The sequence below is a fragment of the Capricornis sumatraensis genome, chromosome 5 (genome assembly GCF_032405125.1).
Source record: "Capricornis sumatraensis isolate serow.1 chromosome 5, serow.2, whole genome shotgun sequence".
Taxonomy (NCBI): Eukaryota; Metazoa; Chordata; class Mammalia; order Artiodactyla; family Bovidae; genus Capricornis; species Capricornis sumatraensis.
Genome location: NC_091073.1, coordinates 112,446,361 through 112,471,650, shown reverse-complemented (window position 1 = coordinate 112,471,650; position 25,290 = coordinate 112,446,361). Strand labels below are relative to the sequence as shown.

The 25,290-nt window shown below is 40.6% G+C and overlaps 1 non-coding gene across 1 annotated transcript; it reads left to right on the top strand.

The window, feature by feature from the left end:
• Positions 1-3,455: 3,455 nt before the first annotated feature.
• TRNAS-GGA (transfer RNA serine (anticodon GGA)) lies at positions 3,456-3,527 on the top strand. Its single transcript has one exon. It is a non-coding gene; the product is annotated as a tRNA-Ser (tRNA).
• Positions 3,528-25,290: the final 21,763 nt, after the last annotated feature.

Here is a 25,290-nt window from a genome sequence, read left to right as displayed (position 1 = left end):
ATTAGTCATGTTATATGGCATGGTTGACTGCAAAATGGAAAGATTTTTCCAGGTGGCCTGCCTCATTCACTTGAGCTTTTTAAAAGCAGAGGGTTTTCTCCATGGCAGCAGAAGAGGAAATCAGAGGTTTAAAGCACCAGAAGGATGCGACGGGCACTTGCTGATGTGAAGATGGCGGAGGACACCTGACAAAGACTACTGGTGGTTTCTAGGAGCTGAGATCAGCCCCTGGTTGACAGTTAGCAAAGAACTTGGAAACTTTCTTAAAACAGCAAGGACAGACTACTTCTTCTGCTGACAATAAGAATGATCCTGAAAGAAGACCCCTCACCTCACTCACTGCCCCCCCCCCCGCCCGCAGACAAGAACTTAGCCTCACTTACACTGATTTCAGCCTTGTGATATTCTGAGCCATGACAGACTTCTGACCTACAGAACTATGAGCCCTGGGTATTATTTCAAGTCCCTTTGTTCATGGCTTTTTTTTTTTTTTTTTTTTTTTTTGGCAGCAATAGAAAACTCATCTGGGGTTAGTCCTTTTACCTGAGTCACAGTCCTGAGATGCCTAAGGTTCAAACTGAAAACAGTTGCCTCATATATTTTGTCCATTTTTATCATTGTTCCAAGCAGGAGGGTAAATTTGACACTTGTTATACTATCATATGTTCAAGCTGGTTTTAGAAAAGGCAGAGGAACCAGAGATCAAATTGCCAATATCCACCAGATAATGGAAAAAGGAAGAGAGTTCCAGAAAAACACCTATTTCTGCTTTATTGACTATGCCAAAGTCTTTGACTATGTGGATCACAATAAACTGTGGAAAATTCTGAAAGAGATGGGAATACCAGACCATCTGACCTGCCTCTTGAGAAACCTATATGCAGGTCAAGAAGCAACAGTTAGAACTGGACATGGAACAACAGACTGGTTCCAAATAGGAAAAGGAGTACATCAAGGCTGTATATTGTCACCATGCTTATTTAACTTCTATGCAGAGTACATCATGAGAAACGCTGGGCTGGAAGACGCACAAGCTGGAATCAAGATTGCCGGGAAAAATATCAATAACCTCAGATATACAGATGACACCCCCCTTATGGCAGAAAGTGAAGAGGAACTAAAAAGCCTCTTGATGAAAGTGAAAGAGGAGAGTGAAAAAGTTGGCTTAAAGCTCAACATTCAAAAAATGAAGATCATGGCATCTGGTCCCCCATCATTCCATGGGAAATGGATGGGGAAACAGTGGAAACAGCATCAGACTTTATTTTGGGGGGCTCCAAAATCACTGCAGATGGTGATTGCAGCCATGAAATTAAAAGACGATTACTCCTTGGAAGAAAATTTATGACCAAGCTAGATAGTATATTGAAAAGCAGAGACATTACTTTGCCAACGAAGGTCCGTCTAGTCAAGGCTATGATTTTTCCAGTGGTCATGAATGGATGTGAGAGTTGGACTGTGAAGAAAGCTGAGCGCTGAAGAATTGATGCTTTTGAACTGTGATGTTGGAGAAGACTCTTTAGAGTCCCTTGGACTGCCAGGAGATCCAAGCAGTCCATTCTAAAGGAGATCAGTCCTGGGTGTTCTTTGGAAGGACTGATGCTAAAGCTGAAACTCCAATACTTCGGGCACCTGATGCGAAGAGTTGACTCATTGGAAGAGACTGTGATGCTGGGAGGGATTGGGGGCAGAAGGAGAAGAGGACGACAGAGGATGAGATGGATGGATGGCATCACCGACTCGATGGACATGAGTTTGAGTGAACTCCGGGAGTTGGTGATGGACAGGGAGGTCTGGCATGCTGCAATTCATGGGGTCGCAAAGAGTCGGACACGACTGAGCGACTGAACTGAACTGAACTGAACTGATACTATCATGACTGAAACAGGAGTCACTTTCTGTGTTACACAAGCATAAAATGGTGGACTCTAGTCAGGAATAAAATTGGTCATTCAGTCTACCCAGGTCTAGTGTTTATGATGGAATAATAGAGAAATCAAGTTCTTAGATAAGATTTCGTAGAAAATGACATTGAGTAAAACAAATATTCTGGGTAAACTATACACAAATATTCTTTGAATGGTTAATGAACAGGTATACACAGAAGTGAGTTCAGTTTTAAAATCACGATAACATCCCCATAGGGACAAGTAACCCAACTAGATTTTTTTTTTAGTCCTGAACTTCTTCCTCAAGTTCTTCCTCATTTGGCTCATCCTAACCTCTTCTGTTCTAAATTTTTCTTCTATTACATTCCACATAGTCTTTGTTCCGTCAGGTCATTGCCCCTATTATACAAATTATCATAATTCTCAGATTTCCTGAATTGTTAAGTCCTGTCTTTATTCTAATTACTTGACCTCCCAAAAGCCTGGTGCTTAGATACCTGTCTTAATTATTTCCCCCTCAATCTTTGTTTCTCTTTCTTTGCATCAATGTCAAAACTCTTCTGTATGACCAAGAGGTGACTCTTTCTTGTCTCTGAAAATGGAGATGTTTTGTAGATGCTGCAATATTTAAAATTATCCTCCAGAAAACCCTTAGGCATATACTGTGCACCCAAATAAAAGAAAAACGGAAAGTACATTTGGTAAATGTGGCCTGTAGTAAGATAAAGTCAATTGGTTGAATTGGCTTTGTAATGCATTTTCTTAAGAAACTCAGGTAGATGTGAAGACATATCAGCCAAATAATTCTATTGTCCTTTTCCAACTTGTGCATTTGAAGGCAATTAAATGTATGGATAAAGTTACAGATGCTAATATACTTTGGTATAGGCAAGGCATCTAGGAAACACTTTTCTTGGAAAATTCTAGCAAAAGAACAGGTCATGCCATGAGAGCAGACTTCCCGATATACCAGAAATATATCTCTGACAAGAGTTTCAAGCTTCAGGAGCTGTCAGAGGAAAATCTTCCGGGTTATTAGTTGTTTATAGTCTGACAGTAACAAATGCTCCCCTGAGACTTAGGAAGCGGTGAGTCTGACATCACAGGGCTGGATTTCTTCCCTAACAGACCCTGTCTGTCCTCTCTGAGAAGTCAGTCCTTAAGATTCAAGGGAGGAAGTGTGAAGAATTGTGATCATCTGCACCACTGTATTTTCCCTACAATAAGAGAATGCATTCTTCTTTTTTAATTTCTTTTGGTACTTCTAGAATTTTATATACAATTATGTAATTGTAACTCCATGATATAGACTTAGAAGAGTGGTTGTGATTTCTAACTTATCCCATACATCAGGAAGTTCCTTTGGTGTTTTTATTTCATTATAATCCAATTATACAAACTTGGGATGCCCTAGGAGTTTAAAATATTAGAGAAGGAAATGGCAACCCACTCCAGTGTTCTTGCCTGGAGAATCCCAGGGATGGGGGAGCCTGGTGGGCTGCCGTCTATGGAGTCACACAGAGTCAGGCACGACTGAAGTGACTTAGCAGAAGTTCAAAATGGGCTTCCCTGGTGGCTCAGAGGTTAAAGCGTCTGCCTGGAATGCAGAAGACCCAGGTTCGATCCCTGGGTTGGGAAGATCCCCTGCAGAAGGAACTGGCAACCCACTCCATTACTCTCGCCTGGAGAATCCCATGGATGGAGGAGCCTGATAGCTACAGCCCATGGGGTCGCAAAGAGGCAGACACGACTGAGCAGCTTCAATTCAATTCAGGAGTTTAAAATAAGGAGAAAGAGCTATCGGTTTCCTTTTAACTGGTCCATAGCAGTATTATAAAATGCAATATTCTGTGTGCCCCCCTCCTTGTCTCCTCACTGCCAACAGTATTAAGTGAAACAGACTCAGTTTGCCCACCTGAAAGTTTGTTTTGATGGAGCTTAGAGAGAAGGGACACTTGGCCTTAGCATTTGCTGGTGAGCTGCCGGGGATTTAGAGAGGGAGGAACACACACCACGAGGACCAAGACAATAAGGTCTAGGCACGTGGGGAGGAAGAGAAAAGTGGGAATTCCAGGAATGGTAGATTCAGAGGAAGGCAACATGGGAGCAAGGGAATTGACACCAGGAAGACCAATGTGCTTTCTAAGAGCATCAAGATACACAATGTGGGCAGCTGCAGAAGAGCTCCCTGCACGGCGAGAGGCATGTGCATGTTTTTGTGGAGGTCGATGCCAGGCTCTTCTCAGGAGGCTGTGTACCCAGCCTGGGGCTGCCTCCATCCAAAGGAGAGGTGTCTTCAGATTCATCCTGAGATGCTATGTGTAACAGCAGAGTCGTGTCCTGTCCACTCCTCCTTTCAGCCCCCTGTCCTTCTTTTCCTTCTACTTTTCTTCCCTCTCCCACATGCCTCTTGCCTGTCTCCTTTCTCAACCCCCTTCCCTTTCCTGCCTCCTGAATGCTAAAAATAGCATTACGTGGATTGCCAAGAAGATGAATGTGACTTCATTAATGAACCAAAGGAAAAAAAAAAGATGAAAAATAAGCTGTGTAAGGAAGGGAATGATGAGGGAAGTATGGACTGACTGTGTTAAATGACTGTGTTAAAATCCACATCTGGAGAGTTGGAAGGGGGTGAAGTTCTTTGAGTAAACTGATGCCCTGATGCAAACAATATTTGAGGGCTGTTTTCCTGACAAATGTATACAGAGTGACCTAGACCAAAACGAGACTAGAGATACTCATTTCAGTTTCCCATAAATGAGTAAATTTTAAAATATTTGTCAGGGGAAAGAGAGAAGAATCATTGAACTACACCAGATAAAAGGGAACCAGCCAAAACTATACTCAAGAAAATCAAGTGAGGGTCAATGGGACATACTTAAAACAAAAATCTAATAAGTAACTGAAAAAGCTGAAGCCTGTTACTGAAGTTTAGTTAACTTAGAACAACTCTCCACACAAGCAGCTTAAACAGGTATGGAGATAAACAAACAATAAAGCAGAATAGTATATAATACCGGATATATGTATTTCTAATGTGTAGAAACAGAAGATTTCTACAATGTGTAGTGTTCATATGGTCTATAAGGAGTATTATTTCCTTCCTGGTTACAAAAACTCTTAACAAGCTTGACAGGTTAACAGGGTAAAGGGTAACTCAATAGAGGCAACACTCTGCTTTCAATTATGATTTCTTCCTACAAAAATTCCAATGGCAAAAGTGAAACTTTTAAGGCAGAGATCTTGTTGATAGAGATCTAGCTTCCTATGATTTAAAAATCATAATAAAATTCCAGGACTCGATCTTGGCAATCTATTCAGAAGCATTTTGCGCATGTTCTTTAATTTTATTCTTTTCCCTTATAATTGAGCACAAAACTAACTTGAATACCCAGCTGGAGCTAAAAATTCATCATTTTTTAATAAACAATTATTTCAATCTTTGTCTCAAGTTTATGAAGTTTTTAAGACTAAGGCTTATCACTTTTTCTATTTATCACTTCATTTTTTGATAAATGAATAAGGACAAATGCAATAAAATATTCAAGTAATGAAGGAACACTACTGTGTGAATTAACAGTACTGACGAAACAGAACTGTTGGCTGTTAGACAGTGCTGCTGCTGCTGCTGCTGCTGCTAAGCCGCTTCAGTCATGTCCGACCCTGTGCAACCCCATAGATGGCAGCCCACCAGGCTCCCCCGTCCCTGGGATTCTTCAAGCAAGAACACTGGAGTGGGTTGCCATTGCCTTCTCCAATGCATGAAAGTGAAAAGTGAGAGTGAAGTCGCTCAGTCGTGTCCAACTCTTAGCGACCCCATGGACTGCAGCCCACCAGGCTCCTCTGCCCATGGGATTTTCCAGGCAAGAGTAGAATGGGGTGCCATTACTTCCTCTGGTTAGGCAGTGCTAATGTAGTGCAACTCTCTTGTTTTTCAGAGATTGCAGAAAGTTCAAATTCAGAGCATGATGAGAAGTGGCTTATGGATAACATTGCATAATAATGAGAAACAAGAGTTTACAACAGACAGACACAGAAAATTGAAGACCAACCCATAGCCTTTACAACCACCCCTCCAATGAAGCAAGTATACAATCTCCATGAAAGGTGATGGAATCAGTTTACAGAAGAACCTAGAATATAAAGATATTAGAAATATAATCTTCTGAACAAAGAAATGGTGGTTATTTTGGCTTGCTAGAACAAAAAATTGCCACTCAGAAGTACCAGCAGTAGGAGAGAAGGAGCCCATTAGGAGTTAATCTTGACCATAAAGAAGAATTGGTTCATGATGTAAAGGTGTTAGGATCTTGTGAAAAAGTGATGTGCATTCTGGAGAGTCATATAGGAAATGAAAGGTGTAATGATGCAGCCATGAAATTGAGACACTTGTTCCTTGGAAGAAAAGTTATGACCAACCTAGACAGCATATTAAAAAGCAGACACATTACTTTGCCAACAAAGGTCCATCTAGTCAAAGCTATGGTTTTTCCAGTAGTCACGTATGGATGTGAGAGTTGGACTGTAAAGAAAGCTGAGTACTGAGGAATTGATGCTTTTGAACTGTGGTGTTGGAGAAAGCTCTTGAGAGTCCCTTGGACTGCAAGGAGATCCAACCAGTCCATTCTAAAGGACATCAGTCCTGAATAATCATTGGAAGGACTGAGGCTAAGGCTGAAACTCTAATACTTTGGCCACCTGATGTGAAGAACTGACTCATTGGAAAAGACCCTGATGCTGGGAAAGACTGAAGGTGGGAGGAGAAAGGGATGACAGGATGAGATGGTTGGAGGCCATCACTGACTCTATGGACATGAGTTTGAGTAAACTGCAGGAGCTGGTGATGGACAGGAAAATCTAGCTTGCTGCAGTCCACGGGGCTGCAAAGAGTCAGACATGACAGAGTGACTGAACTGATCTGAACTGAATGATTGCTACCACAAGCAATTGTCAGCTATGTGTAATAGACGGTAAAAATTCAGTTTTATAGTTCAGTGAAGAATGTTGGGGTACACTTCTCAGCCCTCTCCTGCAAGTTTTCTATTCCCTTTTCCATAATGAAGTAGTTCTATTTTAAATCTTCACTTATTAGTTTTAGACTAGAGAGTCCTTAATATACAACTACAACCCCAAACATTTATTTGATTCAGTGTCCCATCTTCAGCTGCTTTCTGTGGTAGTTTCATGTGTTGATAAGCACATGGATGTTGGAATTTAAAATGACAAGATTCGAATCCTAGGTCTGCAATATGTCAACTGTGCAACCCTGGACCAGTGAGTTACTTTCTAAGCTTCTTTATCTAGAAATAGGAGTGTCACATATACATCAAAACTTCTATATTAATAACCTTGAAATTATATATATAAAACAGTACTTAGCATGTTATCCAGTTTTTTATTCATTAAATATGTTCATATTGCTTGGCTCCAAATAGGAAAAAGACTATGTCAAGGCTGTATATTGTCACCCTGCTTATTTAACTTCTATGTAGAGTACATCATGAGAAATGCTGGGCTAGAGGAAGCAGAAGCTGGAATAAAGATTGCCAAGAGAAATATCAATGATCTCAGATAAGCAGAAGACACCACCCTTATGGCAGAGGGTGAAGAAGAACTAAAAAGCCTCTTGATGAAAGTGAAAGAGGAGAATGAAAAAGTTGACTTAAAGCTCATAATTCAGAAAACTAAGATCATGCCATCTGGTCCCATTACTTCATGGCAAATAGATAGAGAAACAGTGGGAACAGTGGCTGACTTTATTTTGGGGGGATCCAAAATCACTGCAGATGTTGATTGCAGCCATGAAATTAAAAGGCGCTTACTCCTTGGAAGGAAAGTTATAACCAACCTAGATAGCACATTAAAAAGCAGAAACATTACTTGTTAATAGTCAAGGCTATGGTTTTTCCAGTAGTCATGTATGGATGGGAAAGTTGGACTATAAGGAAAACTGAGTGCTGAAGAATTGATGCTCTGAACTGTGGTGTTGGAGAAGACTCTTGAGAGTCCCTTGGACTGCAAGGAGATCCAGCCAGTCCATCCTAAAGGATATCAGTCCTGGGTGTTCACTGGAAGGACTGATGTTGAAGCTGAAACTCCAGTACTTTGGCCACCTGATGCGAAGAGCTGACTCATTTGAAAAGACCCTGACGCTGGGAAAGATTGAGGGTAGGAGGAGAAGGGGAAGACTGAAGATGAGATGGTGGATGGCATCATCGACTCGCTGGACATGGGTTTGGGTGAACTCTGGGAGTTGGTGATGGACAGGGAGGCCTTGCGTGCTGCAGTTCATGGGGTTGCAAAGAGTCTGACACGACTGTGTGACTGAACTGAACTGAACTGAAATTCTCTGAGCACTCTCTTGTTTCCCTAAATCATTTAAGACTATTAAATTGCTTGAAATATTATGAAGACAATGTGACTTATACTAGCTTAATTTTCTTAGATTGCTGTAACCCTTAATATAACTAGTTTCCTTGTCAGTTGATCACAAAATCTGCAGCAGTAATCCAAAACTCTAGCGCCAAAATCAAGCAGAGAGAACTAGAAGAGAAGAAGTATTTATCTTGGATAGATAATAGGATTAGGTAATAGGTTAGATACTGGGGTGAGGGAAAGTAGGGTAAATAGGAAAGAACATAACTTAGAGGAATACTTTTGTTTAAGGGTTTAATAAAAACTATTTACTCATTCACATTAGGTCAGATATAATTGAATATCCTAAGGTCATATCACAATCAATGGATGAGTTAGGGATTTCTCCTAATCATTTTCACACTATATCCCTCTAACTTACTTCTTCTGATGGGTCTTAAAAATCCACTAATTCATTTTTCTAGATTCCACATGTATGTGTTAATGGTACAGATGAACCCATTTGCAGGGCAGAAATAGAGACGCAGACATAGAGGACAGATATGAGGACACATGGAGGAAGCGATGAATTGGAAGGTTGGGATTTATATATATACACTACTGAGTGCGAAATAGATAGCTAGTGGGAACCTGCTGTTTACATAGCACAGGGAACTCAGCTCAGTGCTCTGTGATGACCTAGAGGATGGGGGGAGAGGTGGGAGGGAGGTCTAAGACAGAGGGATCTAAGTATATACACAGCTGATTCACTTAAATGTATAGCAGAAACTAACACAACATTATAAAGCAATTATACTCCAAAAAAAAAAAATCAATTAATTCAAAATGAGGCCTTTGCTGACCCTTACATCTCCTCTTTCCTGTATATCCTCTTACTTTCCCAGCTCATTATTAACTCACACTTTGAAGAACAGTATAATTTTATATTTGGTCTTCTTAGTCAAGCTAAGGTGGAAGCAAACCTAAAAAAAAAAAACGCCTAACAAAGACCCTCCCACCCACTTTCATACAGATCTTACAGCCGATTCTGTTGAAGCCTAGAAAAATTAAGTGAACTACATAACGTTATACAGCTGGTGAGCTCCAAAATGAAAATTATAACCAAGGAAATCTTTCTGACAATGCAATACTTTTTCTATCACACCCAGCTATATATTATTCTGCTTTCAGATTTATCTGCTTCGAACAATCATTTCAACTCCTTGAAAGCTGCCAGTGTTTCTCCTTTGTCTGAAAATACAATCCAAATTCACTGTCATTCAAGACTCTCAATTATCTGGCCTTACTTTACCTACTGTTATTGCCACCAAATCTCAATACAGTGCCCACACCCCTCACTCTGGCATCATGATCTCCTGCACACACCACACTCCTTATAGTCTGTAAACATTTGCTTACTACAATTAAATTGCCATGTTTTAATTCTTAGCCCCAGTCTACCCATTTCTTTCAAGTCAACTGAAGCTCATTTCATTGTCTCCAAAACAGCGTTCTTTTGCTTTCCCAATAATAATTGACCTCTAGTTGAATTATTGCTTACCTCAGTCATTTGGACCAAATAGTATCGTACCTTGCTAAACAATGATTTGGAGCAAATAAGTTATTTCTTCCTAATTATTTTCCAAATACTTGAGAAGGGTAGTAACCACACCTAGCATTTCTTTCATATTCCCTTTAGTAAACACAGTGCTAATTATATACTATTCACTCAATGTGTGAATGCGTGGGTGCTAAGTCACTTCGGTCATGTCCAGCTCTTTGCAACCCTATGGACTGTAGCCCATCTGTCCATGGGATTCTCCAGACAAGAATACTGAAGTGGGTTGCATTTCCTTATCCAGGGGATCTTCCCAACCCAGGGACCAAACCAGCGTCTCTTATGCCTCCTACATTGGCAGGAGGATTCTTTACCGCTAGTACCACATGGGATGCCCCAATCACTCAACGATACTTGTTAAATGAATTTTTTAAAATTCAGTTATTTTATTAAAGCAAAATATTTTTTTATAGCAGACCTGAATTTCTTGACTTTTACTTGGGATATCAGCTCTCCTCTATATACTGGCAGCAATCTATCTACCTACATTGGTAGGAAAAGAAGCTATGTTTTTTTTAATGTATCAAATCCCGGGGTCAGCTAAAACCATTGATTTTACTATCAAAAGCTAACTAGCACTTTAAAACAACCTTCTATAACCATGCATCTCTGGATTCTAGAATTCATTTTTGGACCCATCAAATTGTTTTTCAACATGCATAAACACTCTTATAGAAAGTATTTACATAGTAGATTAAATTTTGGGAACTGTCTACACTTTGCCTTGTTGAGCTGAATTTTGGAATTTATGGCTGTGTGCGCTTAGTCGCTCAGTCATGGCCAACACTTTGTGACCCCATGGATTGTAGCCTGTCAAGCTCCTCTGTCCATGGGATTCTCCAAGAAAGAATACTAGAGTGGGTTGCCATGCCATCCCCCAGGGGATCTTCCAAACCCAGGGTTTGAACCCAGGTCTCTCATTGCAGGCAGATTCTTTACCATCTGAGCCATCAGAGAAGCCCTTCGAGTTTATAGACATTTATAATATACAAGTTCATCACTTGACTTTGGCTAAACATGTCTGTAGTTACTTCTATTAAAAACTGAGTATCAAGGACTTGAGAATATACATTAAAACTTTATTTCAATTTTTTAAAATATTCAAATTATGTCATTCCTCCTTGCTTGCTTTTTCTACAGTTATAATCCACCACAATTCCGAGAACAAATTTAGAAAATGTTGGAGACTATTAGACCTAGGAGGAAGTAGTAGTGATCATATAGTCCCAAACATCATTTTCCAGATAAGGTAATTCAATAAGAATGAGTCTACTGCCAAAATTTACAATTAGAGATGAATACTGCAGGGCAACATAACCCAATATACTGTCTTATCATAGGTTATTAATTTCTGTTTGGCTAAATGAAACTACGGAAAAAGCAATGGCAACCCACTCCAGTACTCTTGCCTGAAAAATCCCATGGACGGAGGAGCCTGGTGGGCTGTAGTCCATGGGGTCATGAAGAGTTGGACATGACTGAGCGACTTCGCTTTCACTTTTCACTTTCATGCATTGGGGAAGGAAATAGCAACCCACTCCAGTGTTCTTGCCTGGAGGATCCCAGGGACGGGGGAGCCTGGTGGGCTGCCATCTATGGGGTCGCACAGAGTCAGACACAACTGAAGCAACTTAGCAGCAGCAGCAAATGAGACTAAAGTTATTTATTTATTTGTGTGATACCTTTTATCTTTTTAACCACCTCAGAACCCTACCTTGAGGTATCACAAAAGTTGTAAATGCCACCAGGAATCTTATAGTATTGTTTGAGAATATAAGATCAAAAAAATAGCCACAGAAAGCACATAAAGAACACAGCTCAAAGGCATAGAAAATCAATGAGCTGAAATTCCCTAGAAATTTTCATAGCTCTGCCCATATACCAAAGAAATGGAAACAGTTGGTTTTTTTTTTTTTCATTTTTCCCCTTCACATCTAACATTCTTAGTTTATTAGGAAGTAAACTCATTGACTACTAGCTTCACTTCCACATATCTCTCCTCCATTTCTACTCTATAGTTCTTAACTTTTTTTTTCCTTATGGATCTAATGGTAATCATAACTGTACAACATAGCCCCTGGGTTATTGTGAGATTTAAATGTGCTACGCATTAATAGATATGAAACTGTTTGGAAAAGTTAGAAGCTCATTAAAGATGTAAGATTTTATTACTATCACTCCTCTCTTAGACGGTAGTCACCTTGTTGTAACCTAGGGGGAAAAACTGTAGGATACAAGCGCATGACCATAGGGGGACTAGAGGGAATTGTGGAAGAAAGAGCAATTCAATATCTGCCCAGCTGAAGCAAAGAAGGCAGGCAGATGAACTGAAAGAAATCACAGCTCAGAAAAATGTTAGTATTCAAGTCACTAAGTTGAGGTAGCCCAGCAGGCTGCCAGGCTTGGCAGCTACCCTCCCAGGACCAGCACTTGTGCTTATCTGTTCTTTGGCTCAGCCCCATCTGAACTGAACTTCCTTCTTTGACTATTCCATAAGCTTTCCTTCATGGTCTCCAGCTTTCAGAAAACCAAACATTTTTTTCTTCTCTCCAAATGACTTCATCCCTTTAACCGACATTTCTGGATTTATCTTGGATAAATAGGTCTCTCCATCCAGAGTCATTTGATCTCCTCTGGGGAAGAAGGCAGCTTTTTTTTTTTTTTTAATTCATTTATTTCTTTTATTTTTTACGGTAATGGGTCTTTGTTGCTGCACATTGGCTTTCTCTAGATGTGGCGAGCAGTGGAGAGGCGGGAGGCTACTCTTCTTTGTGGTGTGCAGGCTTATTGCAGTGGCTTCTCTTGTTGGGAGCATGGGCTCTGGAGTCTGGAGTGTACAGGCTCAGCAGTTGTGGCCCAAGGGCTTAGTTGCTCTGTGGCATGTGGGATCATCCCAGACCAGGGATCAAACCTGTGTCGCCTGCATTGGCAGGCAGATTCTTAACCACTGGACCAACAGGGAAGTCCCAGAAGGCAGCTCTTGTATGATCACTGCAATAAGCCAGTAATATGTGTGTGTGTGTATGTGTGTGTGTGCACACACAAGTACATGCCTCAGGGTGATTATATGAAAAAGGCCACTCATTGACGTAGCAAGGGTAATATACCCCACCCAAGTCTGTATATTGTTTGTATATTGGTTCCGTATAGTATACGGAATTACAAGGTATAAAGATAAACTGATAGAACCAATCACCATCTGTCCGCAAATACTTCCCAGGTTACAGTCATGGAGAAATTTACAGAAGAAAAAAATGACCTGCATAGTGACTCCTAGTATCTGAAGCCATCTCCTTAGTGGAGTTCGCGCCTTGCAGCAGTGTTCTCAACAGATATACTTCCTCATCCAATAGGACTCTGTTCTAAAGCCAGTGCTCTGTGATGATTTTCTGTGGTTATTCTAATCCTTTCTGAGACAGGATGATGAAATGAGCACTTTGATGTGCAGATGTGAAATGTAAATTTAGAGGCTTTAAAGGTTTGAATTGACAAAATTGTAAGAGAGAGTGAATGTCACAAAGCTGTAAAAATGTTCAATTCTTTTCTTATGTAAAATTACTAGGCACTGAGCAAAGAAGGCAAAATGAATATTAAATTTAGAATTTTTAAAAAAGAAAAACATAGCCTGAAATCTCTATAACCTTATAACCCAAGAATGGAGCTCAGTTTCAATGCAAAAATAAGAACTGGATATTTGAATCAAATATTTGTAGACTCATTTCTTCATAATTTTAATAAATGAACACTGTAAAAATCCTGGAGAACTTCTCCAAATATGAATAACTTAAAAATTATAGACCTATTCTGTAAAACAAAAGAAAATCCACTGATACTCAACATTTTCTCTGTATTGACAACAGAAACTACTATATTCATTGGCACCCTAGTTTGGAGCTCCATGTCATTCACTGTGACTTTGTACATTTGTTTCCTAGATATGGCCTAGAAATGCTGATTACTTCTTACTAGCCCTGTTCATGCCATTTCATCATCTTTCAAGAGGTAGTAATAATGATTGCTAACAGGCAAGTCAGATCAATAGAAAGTATCTCTGGACACAGTGAACCGTATATATGATCCAGATAATATAGTAGTTGCTGTTATAAATATAGTAGTTGCTTTATTGACTATGCCAAAGCCTTTGACTATGTGGATCACAATAAACTGTGGAAAATTCTGAAAGAGATGGGAATACCAGACCACCTGACCTGCCTCTTGAGACATCTGTATGCAGGTCAGGAAGCAACAGTTAGAACTGGACATGGAACAACAGACTGGTTCCAAATAGGAAAAGGAGTACATCAAGGCCATACATTGTCACCCTGCTTATTTAACTTCTATGCAGAATACATCATGAGAAATGCTGGACTGGAAGAAACACAAGCTGGAATCAAGATTGCCGGGAGAAATATCACTAATCTCAGATGTGCAGATGACACCACCGTAATGGCAGAAAGTGAAGAGGAGCGAAAAAGGCTCTTGATGAAAGTGAAAGAGGAGAGTGAAAAAGTTGGCTTAAAGCTCAACATTCAGAAAATGAAGATCATGGCATCTGCTCCCATCACTCCATGGGAAATAGATGGGGAAACAGTAGAAACAGTGGCAGACTTTATTTTGGGGAGCTCCAAAATCACTGCAGATGGTGATTTCAGCCATGAAATTAAAAGATGCTTACTCCTTGGAAGGAAAGTTATGATCAACCTAGATAGTATATATAGTATATTTGCCAACTAAGGTCTGTCTAGTCAAGGCTATGGTTTTTCCTGTGATCATGTATGGATGTGAGAGTTGGACTGTGAAGAAGGTTGAGTGCCAAAGAATTGATGCGTTTGCACCGTGGTGCTGGAGAAGACTCTTGAGAGTCCCTTGGACTGCGGGGAGATCCAACCAGTCCATTCTGACGGAGATCAACCCTGGGATTTCTTTGGAAGGAATTATGCTAAAGCTGAAACTCCAGTACTTTGGTCACCTCATGCGAAGAGCTGACTCATTGGAAAAGACTCTGATGATGGGAGGAATTGGGGGCAGGAGGAGAAGGGGACCACCCAGGATGAGATGGCTGGATGGCATCACGGACTCGATGCACATGAGTCTGACTGAACTCAGGGAGATGGTGATAGACAGGGAGGCCTGGCGTGCTGCGATTCATGGGGTCGCAAAGAGTCAGACACAACTGAGCAACTGAACTGAACTGAACTGAACTGCTGTTATAAAAGAAAGATCATTAAAATAATGGCATCAAATTTTCCAATTCACTTTACTTGCCCAGTATAGAAAGAGTAAGTGAAAGTCTCTCAGTCATGTCCAACTCTTTGCAACTCCATGGACTATAGAGTTCATGGAATTCTCCTGACCAGAATATTGGAGGGGGTAGCCTTTCCCTTCTCCAGGGGATCTTCCCAACCCAGGAATTGAACCCATGTCCTCCCCATTGCAGGCAGATTCTTTACCAGCTGAGCCACAAGGGATGTCCAATACAGATAGTAGTTATATAAAACAAGACAGAAGATATGTTATTTATATTCTTTCTTGAACTAAGATAAATTTGTTTTTTCCCCTTTCTGTCTTAAGGATACATACTTTGCTTTGTCCCATTTATGCTTTGAGCATCAAAAACTGCTTTTAATCTGCAGCTGAAATGCTTCATTTTGCAATTCTAATGATTTAAGTAGAACAATGCTTTCAGTTCAGTTCAGCTGCTCAGTCATGTCCGACTCTTTGCGACCCCATGAATTGCAGCACACCAGGCCTCCCTGTCCATCACCAACTCCCGGAGTTCACTCAAACTCATGTCCATCAAGTCAGTGATGCCATCCAGCTATCTCATCCTCTGTCGTCCCCTTCTCCTCCTGCCCCCAATCGCTCCCATCATCACAGTCTTTTCCAATGAGTCATCTCTTCGCATGAGGTGGCCAAAGTACTGGAGTTTCAGCTTTAGCATCATTCCTTCCAAAGAAATCCCAGGGCTGATCTCCTTTAGAATGGACTGATTGGATCTCCTTGCAGTCCAAGGGACCCTCAAGAGTTTTCTCCAGCACCACAGTTCAAAAGCATCAATTCTTCGGCACTCAGCCTTCTTCACAGTCCAACTCTCACATCCATACATGACTACTGGAAAAACCATAGCCTTGAGTAGACGGACCTTTGTTGGCAAAGTAATGTCTCCATCTTTGGCTGCAGAGAATATAATCAATCTGATTTTGGTGTTGACCATCTGGTGATGTCCATATAGAGTCTTCTCTTGTGTGGTTGGAAAAGGGTGTTTGCTATGACCAGTGCATCTCTTGGCAAAACTCTATTAGCCTTTGTCCTGCTTCATTCCACATTCCAAGACCAAATTTGCCTGTTACTCCAGGTGTTTCTTGACTTCATACTTTTGCATTCCAGTCTCCTATAATGAAAAGGACCAGGGGCAGTGGCCGGGAGGAGCTACCCCATACCCGAGGTCAGGGGCAGCGGCCAAGAGGAGCAACCCCACTTCCAAGGAGGGGTGGCTGTGCGGGCACAGGAAGGCAGAGAGGAGTTACTCCATGTTCAAGGTCAGAAGGGGCGGCAGTGAGGAGAAACTCTTCATCCAAGGTAAGGAGCAGCAGCTGTGCTTTGCTGGAGCAGCTGGGAAGAGATACCCCATGTCCAAGGTAAGAGAAACCCAAGTAAGACGGTAGGTGTTGCAAGAGGGCATCAGAGGGCAGACACACTGAAACAAGAATCACAGAAAACTAGTCAGTCTAATCACATGGACCACAGCCTTGTCTAACTCAATGAAACTAAGCCATGCCCTGTGGGGCAACCCAAGACGGGCAGGTCATGGTGGAGAGGTCTGACAGAATGTGGTCCACTGGAGAAGGGAATGGCAAACCACTTCAGTATTCTTGCCTTGAGAACCCCATGAACAGTATGAAAAGGCAAAATGATAGCATACTGAAAGAGGAACTCCCCAGGTCAGTAGGTGCCCAATATGCTACTGGAGATCAGTGGAGAAATAACTCCAGAAAAAATGAAGGAATGGAGCCAAAGCAAAAAAAAATACCCAGTTGTGGATATGACTGGTGATAGAAGCCAGGTCTGATGCTGTAACGAGTAATATTGCATAGGAACCTGGAATGTTAGGTCCATGAATCAAGGCAAATTGGAAGTGGTCAAACAGGAGATGGCAAGAGTGAACATCAACATTCTAGGAATCAGCAAACTAAAATGGACTGGAATGGGTGAATTAACTCAGATGACCATTATACCTACTACCGCAGGCAGGAATCCCTTAGAAGAAATGAAGTAGCCATCATGGTCCAGAAAAAAGTCTGAAATGCAGTACTTGGATGCAATCTCAAAAAGGACAGAATGATCTCTGTTCATTTCCAAGGCAAACCATTCAATATCACAGTAATCCAAGTCTATGCCCCAACCAGTAACACTGAAGAAGCTGAAGTTGAACGGTTCTATGAAGACCTACAAGACCTTTTAGAACTAACTCCCAAAAAAGACGTCCTTTTCATTATAGGGGACTGGAACAATGCTTTACTGCTCTGCAAAACCTGTGTTCTCCTGTGATCTTGTGGTTTCTTTTTAAACTTTTCCATTCCAGTTGTGAAACTAAAAATTGTTTCTTCCCTAAACATTTTCAAGAAGCTGTATAAAACTAACAATGTTCTGTTAGCATCACAAACATAATAACATTTATTATCTTTCAAGATGTTAACTTCCTAGCACATAAGTGGTATTTTCCCATAATTCATGCATTCATTCATTCAACAAAGCCTGATAATGATACATTTCTAGACCACTAATTAAGAACCAGAGAACTTGAAAGTACCCAAATTGCATTTGAAAGCTCCAGTCTTCAGTTAAGAATTGTAGCATTGCAGTTAAAATTATTACTTTCAAGGCTTACTTGAGGACAAAGTCATCATAGACACATGTACTAATGAGCGCAGAGAGTTATGGCACTGCCTGATTATACCTTGACCATCAAGATTATTGAGTATGCTTTAGACCTTCTCATTGTCATCTAAATAAAAGTCATATTACTAAGTATACATAAAGAGATATGTGCATGCGTGCTCAGTTGTCTCTGACTCTTTGGGACCCCCTGGACTATAGCCCTCCAGGCTCTTCTGTCCACACGGATTTTCAGGCAAGAAAACTGGAGTGGGCTGCCATTTTCTACCCCAGGATTTCTTTCTCTCCCAGGGATCAAACCCGCATCTCCTGTGTCTCCTGTATTGGTAGGTGGTTTCTTTACCACTGAGCTACCTGGGAAGTCCAAAGAAATAAGGTGGAGAACTGGAGTGTCTGAGAATATGGGAACAATCTACCAGGCTCCCTTTACATCAGGTTGAGAATCTCTGCTCCAGTTTAAGATTAAAATTGGTTTTCCCTGCCTTAAAATTCTAGTTTCTGCCTCACATGGTCTACCTCTGGTTGCCCTGTATATATCCAGCCTGCATAACTCTTCCCATCTATAATCTCTCCAGTCCAGGAACTGATTTATTCAGCAACTATCTAAATATCAGGGGCTTCCCAGGTGGCACAGCGGTAAAGAACCCACCTGCCTGTCAGTGCTAGAGATGCCAGAGATAAGCGTTTGATCCCTAAATTGGGAGGATTCCCTGGAGGAGAAAATAGCAATCCACTCCAGTATTCTTGCCTGGATAATCCCATGGACAGAGGAGCCTGGTGAGCTACAGTCTTTGGGGTTGCAAAGATTCGGACATGACTGAGCATGCACGGACAGACAACTAAATATTGGGTCTTTTTAATATCTCCTCATATATATTAATCAGCAGTTTGATCCTTTCAGGTATTGCTTTTAAGATTTGTTGGGTGGGACAATGCAGTGTTAATAATCAAGTGTCAAACTAGCCTTCTGCTAAGTCAAGACACTTCTGAGGACAGCAGTCTCCACCTTTATCCACAGCTTTGCTTTTCATGGTTCCAGTTACCCAGTCAACCACAGTCCAAAAATACTAAATGGGAAATTCCAGAAATAAACAATTCATACATTTTATATTGTGTGCCATTCTGAGTAACATGGTGAAATTTCATGTTGTCCATTTCATCCCACCCAGGGTTTCCAGCCATCAACACTGTCACCTCCTGGCGTCCAATTATCAACATTGTCATGTCTGGATGATCCAGGGTCACCTAAATCAGATGAGCCTCCTCCTGAATATAGACAGAAGACCAGCAGGAGCCTAATGCTTTCACCTCACTTCATCTGGTCACAAAGGAATTTTATCATCTCACATCAAATCAGCAGAAAAAGATGGGTGAGTTCAGTACAGTAAGATATTTAGCAAGATAACAAAACAGAGCACATTCACATAGCTTTTATTATAGTACACTGTTACCAGTGTCCTGTTTTATTATTGTTGTTGTAATCTCTTATTGTGCCTAATGTATAAATGAAACTTTATCCTAGATACGTATGATGTATGTGTGTGGGGCGGGGGGCAGGGGGGAATAATACACATAGGATTCAATACTATCAGTGGTTTCAGGCATCCCCTGGGGGTCTTGGAAGGTATCCCCTGGATGAGGCGGGACCACTGTACTCTATGCAGTACCTTGTGGCTCAGAAGGTTTTCTCTCTTGACTGTGGAGACAGGACTATCATCAGCTCTGAGTACAGGGCACTGCCTCTAACCCATTTTCTTTTTGGGGGGAGAAGTCCTTTTGCTAGTCCTGGGTGGTTTCCTCATGTGAATATGCTGATAGTACTCTGAATGCACAAGGGTGACTCAGCATATTGGAGGGTCTCTCTGCCTCTTCTTTGGCACTCTGCCCTGCAAACTCTAGCACCTTGATCTCCTTGAATTCTTAGATAAGGCTCCTCAATACAGGTATCCTGCCCAGCCCTGTCTGAGTTCCTCTCCTAGCCTGGGGACCTGGAAATTCCTTCAGCCAGTAAGCTGGGGCAGTCTCGAATTCACTTCATTTGCTTCCCATCCCTCAGGGATTCATCCTACCTCAATATCTGATCCACATGGTTTCAAAACCATTGTTTTACATATTGTGTCTGGTTTTCTTGGTTGTTTTAGGAGGGAGGGTAAATCAAGCCCCTTTTATTCCATCTTAGCTGAAAGTGGAAGCCTATTAGAGTCTCACTGAAAACTGAATTGAAATGAATTAAAGTCTAAGAATTGTAGATAAAATAATTTCCTACATATAGAGTTCTCCACCACTGTATCAGTTAGAGTCCAGGACGAGACACTGCGACAAACAGAATAAAAGGGAGCGCGCCACAAGGTCATTCAGAATCATTCAGGGACCAGGTTCTTTCCATCCTGTGGCTGCCACCTCCTCAGGTGTTGTCTGTGGCCAGTCACGTTCGAGCTAAAACTTTAGGGTTTCTATTATTAAAAAGGAAGATGGAGAAAATGATGCTGCGGGCCCATAAAGAATTTCAGCCACAAACACTCAGAAACTTAATTCAAATGGCTCATATTCCCTACATATTTTATTTTATCTTTTGCCAGAAATACCTGAAATGGTTTTAGATACCGGGAAGAGGAACGATTTTTAAAAACAAAGAAAAAAAATCCTCTCAGGGTTGTAATAAATAATTAGCATACTCAAAAGATTTTCAATTAATCTAAACTTATTCCTCACCTCAATCTAACACTAAGCTGCTTTGGGAGCTGTCTAAAATTTTGCCAAGTATTCATTTACAATAGAAAGTAAATGCCTCAGGGCGAATTTTCTACATCTTAATCTGATAGTGTGATTTTTTTTTTTTTTTTTTTAAGATGAATGCCTAGGAACTCATAAGCTTCTGGTAGCTTTCTATACCAGGCTTCCCAGGTGGTGCTAGTGGTAAAGAACTCACCTGCCAGTCCACGAGATATAAGAGACCAAGTGTTGGATCCCTTAGTTGGGAAGATCCCCTGGAGTAGGAAATGGCAACCTACTCCAGTATTCTTGCCTGGAGAATCCCATGGACAGAGGAGCGTGGTGGGCTACGGTCCATAGGGTCACAAAGAGTTGGACACGACTGAAGCAACTTAGCATGGAGGCTATTGTATTTTATACCCTAATATAATTAGTTTCAACACCTGGTTCTGGAAAAAATGAATGAATCAAGATTGTAAAATTTATACAAGGTTGATTTGGGGTTCACTACTCCCCCAGTCAATTTGATGAATTACATGAACATTTCAAATACTGTGTGTGCTCAGTCCTAAGTCATGTCCGTTTGTGACTCTGTGGACTGTAGCCTCCCAGGCTCCTCTGTCCATGGGATTCTCCAGGCAAGAACACTGGAGTGGATTGCCATTTTCTCCTCCAGGGGATCTTCCTGACTCAGGGATCAAACCCGCATATCCAGAGTCTCTGCATTAGCAGGCAGATTCTTTACCACTGAGCCACCTGGGAAGCCTTTCAAATGCCAGGAAGACCTATACATAGAAAACAATTTACGAGATACTCCAAGAGTATACAGAAATGGCAGTCCTATGGGTAATGCCTTGGCAGATAGAAGCTTTGGTTCTCCCATGATGCACTTGGACAGGGCTCCCTCACAGCACAGCAGGCAACAGATTTGGTGCCCACGTTTCTCTACCCGTCATGTCTTCTCATTACCCAAGGACCCCATTCAGTTCAATAACATCTGCCTCTAGTTTCAACAAATAGTCTGTCTTTCTTATTTTACAGAAAGCTTCCAAAGGCCTTTAATCTCTCTCTTTTTTAATGTCTTCAGAGAGCTGATTAATTCATAGTAGCATATTTCCATATGTAACCTTCTAACAACAGGAAAGTGACAGAGGTAAGTCTCTTTTAAAAACAGTGGGACTTTAAAAGGTGGCTTACCATTTTTTCATTCTCCCTCAAATTTGCAGTCTATTTTAGCCAGACTATAACCATGGCAAGATTTCTAATGTTCACTCTTAAGAATCTCAAGCTGATTCTGAATTCTAAATGGGGAAACAAGTTTTTTAAAGTTTGGGGTTCAGAACTGATCTGAATCTCAGTCCAAAGCACACAACTTTTAAAAGACATTTTTCCCAGAATGGTTTTATGTTCACTAGAACAGGGAGAAGGCAAAAGACTTGAAAGAGAGTTACTGTCTCTCTGTAATGGAAGATGGATGGTTCCAGGGGATGTCAGAGAAATTGTGGGGCTGCAAGGAGTTTGAATTCTCACGGAGAAGAATGCAATCTCAGGAGGGAGACAGCGAATATGAAACTCACAAACTAAATCACTGGAATAAAATTTAAGCTTGGCTGATACACTTTAGGTCTGGAGGAGACACAGGAGACGGCACTGTGAAATTTGCAGTTGAGAAAATATGTTTCGTCCACACATCATTTTAAGCTTTCCATGGCAGAGATCTTGAATGATTAATAAAGAACAGCCTGCACTTTGATGCAAAGAATTTCCACACCAGTGTGGACAGATCCCCTTGACGCAGACTGAATAAGTCCATTTCCCACTTAACTCAAGCCGTTATTATTAGCTAAATACTGTCAAGATGTGGTGTTTTACATCCTGTAAGAATGAGTGAAAACTACCTTTTATGAGAGAAAACAGCTGTATGTTTGAGATCAACTTTTTATGCTTTTGTATTACAAATCCCTCAGAGTCTCCACTCTTCTGATTTTATTTATTGTGTGTGTGTGTGTGTGTGTTTTGAAGCATAGTGGATTTAAAATGTTGTGTTAGTTTCTGGTGTACAACAAACTGATTCAGCTATACTGAAACATATGTATTCTTTTCCATTATGGCTTATTTAGGATATTGAATATCTTCCCTGTGCTATACAGTACAACTTTGTTGTTTATCTATTTTATATACAGTATTTTTTTATGCTGATCCAAAACTCCTAATTTAGCCCTCCCTCACTCCATCTCTCCTTTGGTTCTATCTTGCAAGGCACTATCCATAGGACTGTAAGTTCTGTATACTCTTGGAGTATCTCCTAACTTATTCTTCTGATTTCATACACTTCTAACATAGAAGAACATAGTCCTTCAATGGAAGGACTGATACTGAAGCTGAAGCTCCAATATTTTGGCCACCTGATGTGAAAAGCCAACTCTCTGGAAAAGATCCTGATGCTGGGAAAGATTGAGGGCAGGAGGAGAAGAGGTTGACAGAGGATGAGATGGTTGGATGGCATATCTGAATCAATGGACATGAGTTTGAGCAAACTCTGGGAGGTGGTGAAGGAGAGCGAAGCCTGGTGCGCCGCAGTCCATGAGGTCACAAAGAGTCAGACATGACTTAGCAACTGAACAACAGCATAGAACCAGAACTACATTAACACATATGCGTAAGGTGCAAACACATTTACACTTAGGACATAACGATCTAAGTCTGGGCTGTAAAATCGGATATCCTGGTTCTAGGGCTCACAAACTATGTTCAGTTCAGTTCAATCACTCAGTCGTGTCCGACTCTTTGCGACCCCATGGACCACAGCACGCCAGGCCTCCCTGTCCATCACAAACTCCCAGAGTTTAATCAAACTCGTGTCCATTGCGTCGGTGATGCCATAGTTACATAAATGATGTAACTCTGGAGAAATTACATAACCTCTAGATGCTCTGTCTCCACCTCTGTAAAGCAGGGTTGAAAACAGTCATTCAACAATTAAATATTGATACATCCTCTTCCAATGGTAGTAACTGTGGCAGCATAAGTTCTTTGGATATTGGCCTGTCTGGTACCATGCGCTATATCATAACCAAAATATTCTGACATGTCACACTACTATATATAAAACAGATAACCAACAAAGGCCTAGTATCCAGCACAAGGAACTGTCTTGTAATAACCTATAATGAAAAGAATCTGAAAAAGAATGTATATATATATATATATGTGTATATATATATATATACACACACACACAATCTCTTTGCTGAATACCTAAAACTAACACAACATTGTAAGTCAACTATACTTCAATTTAAAAAAATTAATGTTTTAAAATAAATAAATATTGATAGAACACAGGTCTGTGTCAAACACTGGAGAAAGAACAGTCCACAGGACAGATATGCCTCCAACTCTTAGGACCTTATAATTTGGCCAATTATACCATCAGATTACATGTTTTCAAAAGGTTTTGTTGACATAATAGAAGGCCTGTTACATAATAAGTGCTCAAAAGCACCCTATTTTAACATCGTCTGGTTGTGAACATCATCAATTACCATTTTCCTTCCTATTACTTAAAAAAAGTTAGCTACTGTGTAACATGATTTCAGAAGTATCAAGGAGGCCCATTTCAAATGAAATACTCTTACCCACTGGATGATGTGAGACTAACAAAATGTCCAAATCCAAGAGTACATATAGGTTATGAGCAATAGCTTGTTCCAAGGAATAAGTGAGCTACACACATGAAGAAAGAGGTACTTAGCTTAGGTGTTGGAGGAAATTGAAATTAATACATTTTTATGAAGTGAAAAACCATGGGAACTTGGAGGTATGTATTAAAATATAAATCAAGTTGTATGCTACAATTTGGATTTGAAACTGTCAGCAGCATTTCAAGTTTATTCTAAATGTCTGCAGCCTGGAGATGAGAAATTAGTCTGCTTGCAAACATTAGAACTTTTACTAAGATTTTCATATGCATTCACAATAAAGAAGTTGGCGTGGAAATGGGGTAATGATTTAAAAACAATAAATTCATTTAAGTTGATTCTGTGTTTCCTAACCATAAGAGCAAACTATAAATTATCACTTCCTCCCCCACTGTCAGGCTCTAAAATTTTCCTAAGTTTACCTGAAATGTATTTCACCAACTTGCAATGAGTTTGAAATACCAAGACCTTACATTTCAGCTGAGGAAAGTGACAATAGGTGTGTCCTTACCTCTTCACACTGACTGGCAGGTAAACACAGCAGAGAAACCATCACCATCCCAAAGGCAGAGCACAGTCAAGCTTAAACTTGTTTGGGAAATTTACTTCAAAGATTATTACTCAACTAATGCTTTTTTGTCTAATTTACTAGGGCAAGATTTCAGTATTCTTCAGTTCAGTCACTCAGTCGTGTCTGACTCTTTGTGACCCCATGAACAGAAGCATTCCAAAGCAATTTAAAAGATAGACACTGAATGGACAAGTATTCCCCTACACCCCACCCCCAGGAAATTGCCTAGCTGATTTTTTTAAAGGAAGGATCACATTTCTGATTTTACATTTTCCTGCATCAAAGAATACAATATTTGGCTTCCAGAGAGGTAGCATAAGCAGAGAAATAGTCACAGAGAAGGCTTAACACCCAGTCCCTGGGAGGAATTGAGCAATAGCTGTGATTGAAAGGGTCAATCATTTACAGGCTGAAGCTGCCCAGGAATTATATTACATCAGCAAGCAAGGCTGTTGTTTGAGAAAAGTGCGTCATGTCATTATCTGATGATTGATCTTCTTAATGCAACTGAATCAAGACTACTTATCCACACACTGAAAAAGCATTTTT